At 41.7% G+C, this 11468-nt stretch overlaps 2 long non-coding RNA genes across 2 annotated transcripts; both read right to left on the bottom strand.

The window, feature by feature from the left end:
- Positions 1 to 2384: 2384 nt before the first annotated feature.
- Positions 2385 to 3217, bottom strand: LOC139435897 (uncharacterized). Its single transcript, XR_011645108.1, has 2 exons — positions 3115 to 3217; positions 2385 to 2919 (listed from the first exon to the last, which is right to left on the bottom strand). It is a non-coding gene; the product is annotated as an uncharacterized lncRNA (long non-coding RNA).
- A 204-nt stretch (positions 3218 to 3421) lies between these two features.
- LOC139435912 (uncharacterized) lies at positions 3422 to 6509 on the bottom strand. Its single transcript, XR_011645124.1, has 3 exons — positions 6390 to 6509; positions 5350 to 5494; positions 3422 to 3525 (listed from the first exon to the last, which is right to left on the bottom strand). It is a non-coding gene; the product is annotated as an uncharacterized lncRNA (long non-coding RNA).
- Between the last annotated feature and the right edge of the window lie 4959 nt (positions 6510 to 11468).

Genomic DNA, 11468 nt, shown 5'->3' on the forward strand with positions numbered 1-11468 from the left:
GGAGGAAAACAGAGGCCTGTGGCCTATTTCTCCTCCAAGCTAGATCCTGTAGCTGCTGGCCTGCCTAAATGTCTACGTGCAGTGGCTGCTGCTGAGAAAGCGCTCAACTCCTCACGTGACATTGTGGGATATGCACCTTTGACCCTGTTAGTTCCACATGCTGTTTCACTCATTCTCCTTGAACAGAGAACATCACACCTCTCTGCTGCACGTTACCTCAGGTATCACACCTGCCTGTTAGACATGCCTAATGTTTATGTCAAGCGATGTAACACTCTGAATCCAGCGTCTCTTATGCCTTTGCCTGAAGACGGTGAGGAACACGACTGTGTTGTCGTACTTTCCATTGTATGCACACCTAGACCGGACTTAAAAGACGTTCCTCTGACCAACGCTGACCTCATTTTGTATGTTGATGGGTCTGCCTCTCGCGACCAAGGGGGCACTAATCGGGTGGGTTTTTCTGTTGTTTCAGATTCTGCTGTACTCCGTTCTGGACCGCTTCCATGCCACCTCTCAGCACAAGCAGCAGAGCTCATCGCACTAACTGAAGCCTGCACGTTTGCAGAAGGCAAAACCGTTACTATTTACACTGACTCACGATATGCTTTCGGGGTAGTACACGATTTTGGGGCTATTTGGAAGTGTAGACAATTTCTGAAATCTGATGGCAAACCAGTACTTAACCATGTGCTGGTTGCAGGCTTACTGGACGCCATTCTGCTCCCATCTGAGGTTGCAGTCTGTAAATGTGCCGCACACGCAAGCAGTACAGACCCAGTTTCCCTAGGAAATGCGTCTGCTGACTCAGCCACAAAGGCAGCTGCCCTGATTCCTCTCGCACCTCACGCACACTCATTTGTTAAAATCCCTGTCCCCTCCTTCACTGACAAAATGTCATCACTGACTTCCATGCAGCAGCTAGCTACGCCAGTTGAGAAGGCTCAATGGAAGGCTGCTGGGGCTGTTTTTGACCCAAAATCCAGCACCTGGGTTGGCCCAAATTCCAATCCATGTCTTCCCAGACATTTTTTCCCTCATTTCGCTAAGTTGACACATGGGTGGGATCATGTGTCAAAAGGGGGGATGTTAGAGTCTATTAATCAGGAGTGATTCACAAGGGGATTCACAGTAACAGCTCAAAAGCACTGTGAAGCATGCCTAATCTGCATTATGCAAAATTCTGGTAGACCAGTAAAGGTTACAGGACCCGGAGCACATCCACCTCCCACCAGGCCATTTGAGCACCTAATGCTGGACTTCATTGAGCTTAGCCCATCAGAGGGTAAGAAGCACTGTTTAGTGGTGGTCGACATGTGGTCCAAATGGGTTGAAGCTTTCCCAGTAAAAGCACAGACAGCAAATGCTGTGGCAAAGGCACCCTTAGCAAAAAAATCTATAGAATACTATAGAAAAATCTATGGACAAATTCTATAGAAAATTTCTGTAGAATACTACAGGATTTTTGCGGATATACTATAGAAATTGCCTACGTGTTTTACTATAGATTCTGGGAAATAATCTATAGAAAAATCTATGGACATTCTATAGAAAATGTCTGTAGAATACTACAGGATTTTTGCGGATATACTATAGAAATTGCCTACGTGTTTTACTATAGATTCTGGGAAATAATCTATAGAAAAATCTATGGACATTCTATACAAAATGTCTGTAGAATACTACAGGATTTTTGCGGATATACTATGGAAATTGCCTACGTGTTTTACTATAGATTCTGGGAAATAATCTATAGAATACTATAGTATAGAAAATATACACTGTAGATGGTTTTTTTGTAGAAAATAGTCTATAGAATCCTATAGAAAACCCCATGGATGCTTTCTATAGACCTGTTCTGGAGAATACCATAGAATTTGTGACCTATATTCCATAGAATCTATTGATGTTTCTATAGAATTTCTGTAGAATATACTGCAGAATATTGGCAAATATTCTATAGAATGTACCTATGGATTTTACTATAGATTCTGCAAAATAATCTATAGAACATTGCTATTGTTTTCTATAAAATGGTTCTGCAGAATTTATAACATTAATTTATGGGAATTGTCCTTAAATATTTTACAGGTTTTACAGATGTATCTGCTCTTTTTACAGTCAATAACGTTTAATAAAAGTACAGCACTAAAACTTCTATGGGCAAAAAAACCGGAAAAAACGGTCAAATGACTGGCAGCAGGCTGCCAAACAAAAACCATAAAATTAAAGTAAAAATACTTTAACTGAAATAAAGTGCAAAAGCAATTAGTATACAGAAATTGTCCTTAAATATTTTAGAGGAAACTTTCCTCTCTTTTCAAAATCCATTGTCTTAAAATGTTACATTAAAATACCTTAAATAAAGTTCTGATGACAAAAACAGTTTTTTACATTTTCTTTTATTAGATTTGTATGATCAAACACTAAAATAAATACAGAACCTAAAGAGCTAGAATACTGTTATTTTACAGCTTTTTTCTAACATATTCCAATCAAACAGGTTCAACAAAATGACATCACAAAATGTTCTGTAGGAAACAATTACTCTGAAAACTTAAAAATATTTGTAGAATTATAGTACAACTAATGAATACAGCATTTCATATTTAAACATCATACTTATAAACAGTAGAAACAAAAAGTAAGTTGAATTTTTTAAGATTACTTTGAAACATTCAACTGAAAATAACAGAAATGGCAAAATGGCGACATATGTTCACATTGTCAATGTGAAGGAGCAGTGTGCAGGATTTAGTACGTCTAACAATGGGGATGTAGGTTCCAACCAATGGATAACTTGTTCACTCACCCTCCTATCCCAAGTTTGTAGGATAATGTATATTGGCTGCAAAAAACTTGAGGCCCAATCATGTTTCCTCTGTCCATTCTGTGCTACTGTAGACGTGGCAGTGCAACCTAGAGGACAAAAAGATCAGAATTAGAAACGGGTTTATTGCCAGGTATGTTCACACGTATGAGGAGGTGTCGTACATACAAATAAAAAAATGTAAAAACTACACAGATAGCGAACTATATTAAGAAATAGAATGCAATAAATTATAGAATATAAAATATTGGCAGTAAGCAATATTTAAACATTGCATTATTTACCATCCTGTGATCTCCATGCAGAGTCTGCGTTGTGGCTGAGGTAAAGTGTCAGTGGGGGGGGGCGGGCCTTGTTGAGGTGCCGAGAGGTTCTGGTCCTGATGGAGAGAGGTGTTGGTCCTGATGGAGAGAGGTGTTGGTCCTGATGGAGAGAGGTGTTGGTCCTGATGGAGAGAGGTTCTGGTCCTGATGGAGAGAGGTTCTGGTCCTGATGGAGAGAGGTTTTGGTCCTGATGGAGAGAGGTTCTGGTCCTTATGGAGAGAGGTTCTGGTCCTGATGGAGAGAGGTGTTGGTCCTGATGGAGAGAGGTTCTGGTCCTGATGGTGCGCAGCCTCCAGCCAGAGGGTTGTGTTGAAGGCAGAGCTGAAGTCCACAAACAGGATCCTGGCATAGGTTCCTGCTGTGTCCAGGTGCTGGAGGAGGAAGTGAAGTGATAACTATTAGTAAACCATAATGATGGATGTTATTATCAGGGCATTGATTATTTCATAAGTTTAGAAGGGGGGAACATAGTCTAACAACAGTTAGCTTTTGTTAATTTTACCTCGAGACAAACTTGTGAGACTTGTTTCTGAAATCCCTTTCTCTTAAAGTGAATAAATAAAAAATAAAACAATGGAGGTGACCCTAAAACTAACCACTGGATTGCTTGTCTAACATGACCTAGTCCATAAGTGAGGTAAGGGTGGGAACAATCAAACACACCCTCCCAGGCACTACGTGTTAGCGAAGTACAACTGGGATTTCGAAGAGGAAGATATGCTTGCTCAATTCTTAATAATAAAGAAAAACCAACAAATTGAGCACTTGAGTTTTCATTAGCAGCGCCTAGCTACAGCTGTGGAGCTTCGGTCAATACCACTAATGCCCCTTTCACACCAGCGCCTATTCAGCTCCGGCTCGGAGCTAGAGCCTGAAAAGCGCCGGGTTTTCCTGTTCACACCGCAGCGGCGCCGGCTCTTAGCTCCGGAATCCGCTTCATTTCCAGCTCCAAAAAATTGTCGGTCCAGAGGCAAGAGCTTTGGAGCTAAGAGGCGACGTCGCTTACGTCTCTCTTACGTCGAGGCGTGCAGGAAACTAAACCCAACTCCCCTGAACATGGGTCGACTATCATGCCTGCCTACAAGCAGTGTGCTTATAAACACACTTTATAAAGTCAGGCAACACTAACCAGGCTTCGTGTGATTCTGTTTATTTGTACCTTACTTTGACTATCCGTTCACTGTTATCGATCATTGTGGAGAGAGGCAGACGTGTTGTTTTGTATTATTGCAGCTATCGGATGCAAGTAGTCAGTTTAGCTTCGGTTGCTATGCTAACATCACCCGTTTTATACCAGAGAAACTTTCATAACAGTGTTGTGATACCAAACAGCGTCAATTCAGACTGACACACATTCACTTAGGCTAAGGGGAACTGGGGATATGCATCAGCTGCTTGTGTGAGTCGGACAGTGAATACTTTAGAGCGGCCGCTGCAGTGTGAGCTAACCGGGAGCTAACGGGAGAATAAACTCCAGTGGAAGAGCAGCCAATACTGCAGCGGTCGGTAAATGCTGCAGAAACACATTAATAAACAATGAACCACGGCACTCTGGAGAAAAGTATAAGGTTGGAGAAGTCGTTATTCAATTTATTCTGGCTTCATGTGATTAAAAGCAAAACGATCATCAACCCGACGCAGTTGTTGTTGTTGTGAGCGCCGTAATGGCTGCCGTTGGGGAGCAAATCAGCGATGTAAACGGTGACGTCATGACGCAGCAGGGGCAGCTCTGGAGCGCCAGTGGGCGGTGTGCACAGAGCGGGAGCTGAAAAGGGAAACCGGAGCTGAACCAGAAAAGCTCCCGCTCGGAGCTAGAAACTGAAAAGCGCTGGTGTGAAAGCTGCATAACAGTCTATTTCCTTAAAATGGTACATATCGATGAATCTATATTTTCATCTTCAGGTGATTAAATCTGCATAATGTCCCTGTACAATAAGATTCAAGCATTTTGTAATCCAGTGAGGAAATTCAAGACCAGTAAATATTGATTGATTAAACAACACTAAATAAAATGTTAGTGCTTTCTTCAAACTCAGACTCTCTGCTGCGGCTGTACCTCAAAGACAAAACAATTGTCTTATGATCTTTGTTGAACAAGGTCTGATTGTCCTGTACATGTACAATGTGGGGTATTTTTAAATACTTTACTAAACCACATTCAATACTATGTTAGACACAAGTTAGTTATTACTCACATATCAAAGTCTTTTCATCTCCAAGATGGAAGAATAGCTGGGTGCTGCCTGGAGAGACTGATGAGGGACACAGGCTGGCGTCAGCAGCTTTCCACACAAAGCCATCACATCTTCTCTTCCATAGTCCTCGCTGTCCACTGGTGCTCTGTAAAAAGAGTGAACATCACAGCCGTCATGTTAACCCTTTCTTACACAACAACATACAACCAACATGTGTCAAAAGTGACCCGAATTAGTTTTAATTGTAAATATCTTTGCAATAAATTACTTTAACCATTCAGGATTCCAGGTATTCCTCAATTAACCTGTTTTGGATCAACACCAATTTGTATTTTTCCCTTTCTTACTTTTTGAATAAAAATAATGTTTGTATCACTACACTTCTAAGGCACAACATGGGTCAAACCTTACCCGTATTATTTTTGCTATGTTATTTCATGCATGGCTGAGTGTTTCTTTACTATACATTTTCAAAAATAATTAATTTTAGCAGTGATTTGGACCAAGCATGTATGATGTAGTAATACAAAAAGTATTTTAGTTCACACAGTGTGACATTAGCTAGTCATGTTAGCTTGTAATATATAGAGCAGAGCTAACTAGCAAGTTAGACAAACGTTAGCGGTTAGCTGTTTATGCTATGCTAGCTGTTACTGAACATTAACAAACTAGATTCCGCTATAAGAAAGCTGTGAAACTTTACATTAAACTTGGCGACAACATTGTGACACCCCGCTGCATGTTTATGTGTAATTCTCCCGTGTTGGAGACGAGAGGGTGGGGGGGCAGCACTGCAATAAACTGTAAGCTAACGTTAGCAGCCACCTGTTAAGCCAGGTTTTCCGGGCGCAACATCTTGCAAGAAACAGCATGTCAGGGCTTCTTAACATTTAACAACCTATTAATGATGAATACCAACTTAACGGGAAGAAACTCAGCTAACTAGAAGAAGAAATGTAACCTTAAATAAAAAATAAAACATTCACAAACTAAGGATTATCTAAATACATATTTAACTCCATTACAGTTGCAGGACTCACCAGATCTCAAGTCTTCTGTTCTTTGTTGACGTCCCGATGCTCATATTTAACGTGTAAAACGATCCCGATATAAATCCATAAAATCCTGCAGCAGACATACAGACAGACAGCTGTAGCTTGCAGGAGGAGACCCACTCAAACTGACGTGGATGTTTCAAATGTGAACGACAGGCGCGGACAGTTCTCATTGGCAGGTTTCTTCGATGACGTTTATATTAACCAATCAGGAGTGTTGTGGACTCATTCCAAACATGCCTGACTTGTCTGCCGTGTTTTGGCTGAATTCTATTTCAATTGCCGTAGCTCTGGCTGTCGGCCAGAATCCGAAAACCATACATTATACTGTAAAACTAAGGCTTATTACTGTGTATTGACCAATGGGAGAAAAAAAAAAAACAGCAACATAAAAAAAACAAGGATAACTGTGACTTGTTGAGTAAATAACTGTGTGTTTTAAACCTTGATCCTCCCTGCAGAAATGTCTCCACTTTCTATCATTTTAATTTGTTTTAATGATATTGTCAACTGTAGATGTTTACAATATAGTAAGTTAGGAATTTAATGAGAACATATTTATTTACTTTTGTTTCAACATTGGATATTTTGTGTTTGTGGTGGATTCAATCGAATATTGAGAAAATTATGTATGTAAAAAGGTTTTACTTACATTTTACGTTTTTTTTAGTTGACGCTTTTTTTTACAGTTTTATGATTACCTTAAAATTACAAAGAAAATCTTAAAGTCTTATAATAGTAATACACTTTTATATTACGAGGTACATATTTAATTACAGATAATACTTTTTATTTGACGTACATCTGCATTTATTTTCTGAAAGTGCAAAAATACTGTAAATATTATATAGTAAATTTACTGTAAAAAAAAAAGGAAATAAACGTTATTTGTGGTTATTGTCAAAATACTGAAAATAATGTTTTGGGTTGTTAATTTATAGTTAATATCTGCCATTTTACAGGATTTTGCAAGTTATTTAAAAAAACATGATACTTACTATAAACATTTACAGTTATTTCCTGTAAAATTACGATCTTTTTTTACAGTATATAATAGACTGCAAAACAGAGTAGAGTACTGCAGACTCCAATGAGTTGTTTATAACAGACTCACACTAACAATAGATATTGTTATATGTCACTTAGCTTTAATCTCCAGTTGTAACAGATAATTAGTTACATAACAAAAGTGATCAATGTATACATACAGATGCAGTCACAGAAATTCTGGAGCATTGACATCAGATTACAAGGACAGTGACATTCATTCAGTTTAGAGTTCCATTCCAATATGTTGTATGGTTGTATATGGTTATGTATAGGTTACATAATTTAATTGGGCACATAATCCAGTATACAGTTGTAAAGATTTCAAAGGGACCCATACAGCTTTTGCAAAGCAGCTCAGTTCCACAAAATGATGTAGATTACTATGATTTTCTCTATTCCAATTTAAAGACGAGTTTTATAGAATTCTATAGAATTTAGTATAGGTTGCATCAGAGAGAAAATATCATGCATGTTTTCTTTGAATGCTATAGATTTCTACACATTTCTATAGATTTCTACAGATATGTCATGAGTCGGTTCTGTCCTATAGAATTCTTTAGATTGTTATAGTTTTAATTATAGAAGTTTATAGAAAAGTACACATTTATAGTATTCTACAGAATGATCTAGAGATTTCTATAGTATTCTATAGAATTCTTTAGCATGGCTTACAAATATGACTATGTTCTATAACATGCTATAGATTTCTACAAGATTCTATAGGATTTTATAGATTTTTTTGCTAAGGGCACTACTGAGGGAAATCATTCCTAGATGGGGACTACCAGACAAAATGTCTAGTGACAACGGTTCACATTTTGCTAATGAGGCCATTACGCAGATAGGAGAATACATGGGCATGGACATCAGAAAGCATTGTGCTTATCACCCGCAGAGTGGGGGTGGGGTGGAAAGAGAGAACGGCACAATCAAAAACAAACTAGCAAAATGCTGTGCAGACACAGGTCTGTCATGGACACAAGCTCTGCCCATTGTGCTGATGTACATGAGGATGCGGAAAAGAACACGGAGTCAACTCAGCCCATTTGAAATCCTTTTTGGGGCTCCTTCACAGATTGGACTCAAGGCTCCAGGATGTCCTCTTCCCTCCACAACTTTGTGTGAGGATGCTATGTTGTCATATTGTGTTAACCTATCATCCACTTTAGCAGACATCCGACGTCAGGTAGCCGCAGCCTTGCCTACTCCTGCCACTGGTCCACTTCACCGCCTTCAACCGGGCGACTTCGTGCTGGTCAAGGATTTCCGGAGAAAGAGCTGGAAATCCAATCGTTGGCAAGGTCCCTACCAGGTGCTTCTCGTCACCCAGACAGCGGTCAAGGTCGCCGAGAGAGCTACGTGGGTCCACGCCAGCCACTGCAAGGTCGTAGTCACAAGAAAGGAGAAACGATTGAAACAGACGACAACAAGTGACATGTCCAAGTCACCAACAGATGACAACAAGTGACGTGTCCGAGTCACCAACAGATGACAACAAGTGACGTGTCCGAGTCACCAACAGATGACAACAAGTGACGTGTCCTAGTCACCACCAGCACCACACTTGCACTACATACACCAAAACACACTACACACAAGGTGTCACGAGCGAGTGCCAGCTGAGCGGTTTCATATGCTCTCTGGTTCCTCGTTTGTGTTATCAGTGTGTGAAGTCTGACTGTCCGTGTCACGAAATCGACCGAGAGAATACACTCACACACACACCATGGAACATTTCCCCCTCGTGATGAGGGCTCGCCTGGAGAGACGACAACGCAACCGTGAGCAATGTGAATGCTACTGGAGAGCCTGGACAATCATAGAATGGTTCCTCTGCATACTTGCCATGATAGTTGTGTTAGGACTAGTCCTATATTTTATGTATCCAGGGTCAGCATACAGCATGTCAGCCAAAATCGAGGTATCTAAGAGGTTCATGGGGAAAGGAGGGCGAACCATATGGGTCGAGGGGCGGGTGAAAGCAGGGCGAACCACATGGGTCGAGGGGCTGGTCAAGACAGGGATTGGTAACATTACTCAAAGGGATGGGGAAGATAGCGCAGTGCAGTTAGACCCGTGCAACTACATGCATTGCCCCGACCCTAAGAAACTGGGGGGGGGCAGACGCCTACATTTGCTATGTCGAGAGTGACAGTCACACCGCCACTCACTGCTCGGGGGGCTGGACTTTTGTTTTATGGACCACCGCGCACACCGATTGGGGTTATACCTTATGGGACGACAAAACAAACATCAAAGGGAGATTGTCTATCTCCAAGGTCAATTCATCGAGCCCCGTTATCCTGTTGCAACTACAGGCTGCCCAGATATCAGACAGGGGTTATTATGTTGTCTGTATGTATGTATCCGGCGCCGACCCGTGTGGCACATTTTACATAGACATCGCGCCCAAAACTCAGACCCCGGAAAAGCGTAAGCAACCTTTGACGCCACTGTTGACATCCATAGGTACATCTACATTTAATCTATACATCGGCGACTATAGCAACATTGATGTGGGTCAGACCAGTAATGGGATCACCGGTAACGTCTGGTGGCACACTCTGAGATCATTCTTGCAGGCCGCAGGACAAAATGGGTCATGTTATGCATGCACCCTTTTCCCCCAGGACTCATCAATGTCCGTGCCAGTTCGTCCGCGCTCTCTGACCCAGGTTGAACACCTCTGTGCGTTTATGGCTCTGACAAGGCCCATCAAGGGTGAAGACAGCGTAACCGAGTGGCGTTATGCTAGGCAGCTTCCCCCACCATGCAGTAATCGGTCTAACTCCTCTTTGCGTGCATCCACGCTTGACACCACATACGCAAAGTACCAACCCGTCAGCCATGTGCACCCCAGTAATTTGAGAGGGATGAAACACAGCCTATGCATCCAGAGAGTTTACCACAAAACGTCTCTTACACCACCTTATTTTTTCCTAGGCACTACTACTGGTTGTACCCGTATCCTACGGAACACGTGCAGTTACGGTGCTTACAAAATCTCGTATTGTCACATATCTGGTGCCCCTGAGAGAATCCTTTCTAACGTAGCATTCCCTGATGTTAAACATATTTCCCTCCAACTGGCGTGGCCCAGTGATGCTGGGTTTAGCGCGCCAGAAGATTACGTTTGGTTGTGCGGCGACAAGCTCTATCAAGTTCTGGCTCCCCTCTGGATAGGTACATGCACTCTAGTGGATTTGAATCCAGCAGTCACTGTACTCACGTCCTTAATGCACACGACACATCATTACTCAGAGTTCCAACACCCCGACCACCACAAGGTAAAAAGAGATATGACGTCCGCTGGAGCTAAATTCATGGGTGGCCTGTTCCCATGGTGGGGTACAGTAAACAATGCCCATAAAATAGATACCTTACACGTCCGGCTAGAGAATCTGACTTATGAGACGACGCAAGGCTTCCAGGCATTGACCCCATTCATAATAGCCTCTAGGAACATGCTCATGCAGCACCAATTTGCTCTTGACCTTTTGTTCGCTTCAAAGGGTGGCCTGTGTCATGTGATCGGTGACTCCTGTTGCACTTACATTCCCGACGCCACCAAGAACATCACTGACACCGTGCTGCATCTTAACAACCTGTTAGCTGACATGAAAGCTGATGACATATCCAACGCAGGGGGCTGGGACTGGTGGGCCTGGCTTACATCAGGCGGGTGGGAAGCATGGCTGGCTAGGATAGTTACACCCCTGGCGATCATTTTTGGCCTATTAATCAGTTGTACCTGTCTGATTATCCCAATACTGAAGAAGTGCGTTTCCAGCATGGTATCCTCAGCTTTCGTTCAGTATACTACTATTCCATTACACGACAATCCTTTGCGCCACAGTGAGATAGATCAGCTAGAATCAGAAGAGTCTGATTCCGATTTATCAATATAATCATGTGTGTATCTCCTCTCTTATGCTTACATTATATTGGAGTCTGTCCTCCACAAAAACAGCCAGTTTTCTATGATATATTTGTGATGTGTTTACTTAAACCAGC

The sequence above is a fragment of the Pseudochaenichthys georgianus genome, chromosome 20 (assembly GCF_902827115.2).
Source record: "Pseudochaenichthys georgianus chromosome 20, fPseGeo1.2, whole genome shotgun sequence".
NCBI lineage: Eukaryota > Metazoa > Chordata > Actinopteri > Perciformes > Channichthyidae > Pseudochaenichthys > Pseudochaenichthys georgianus.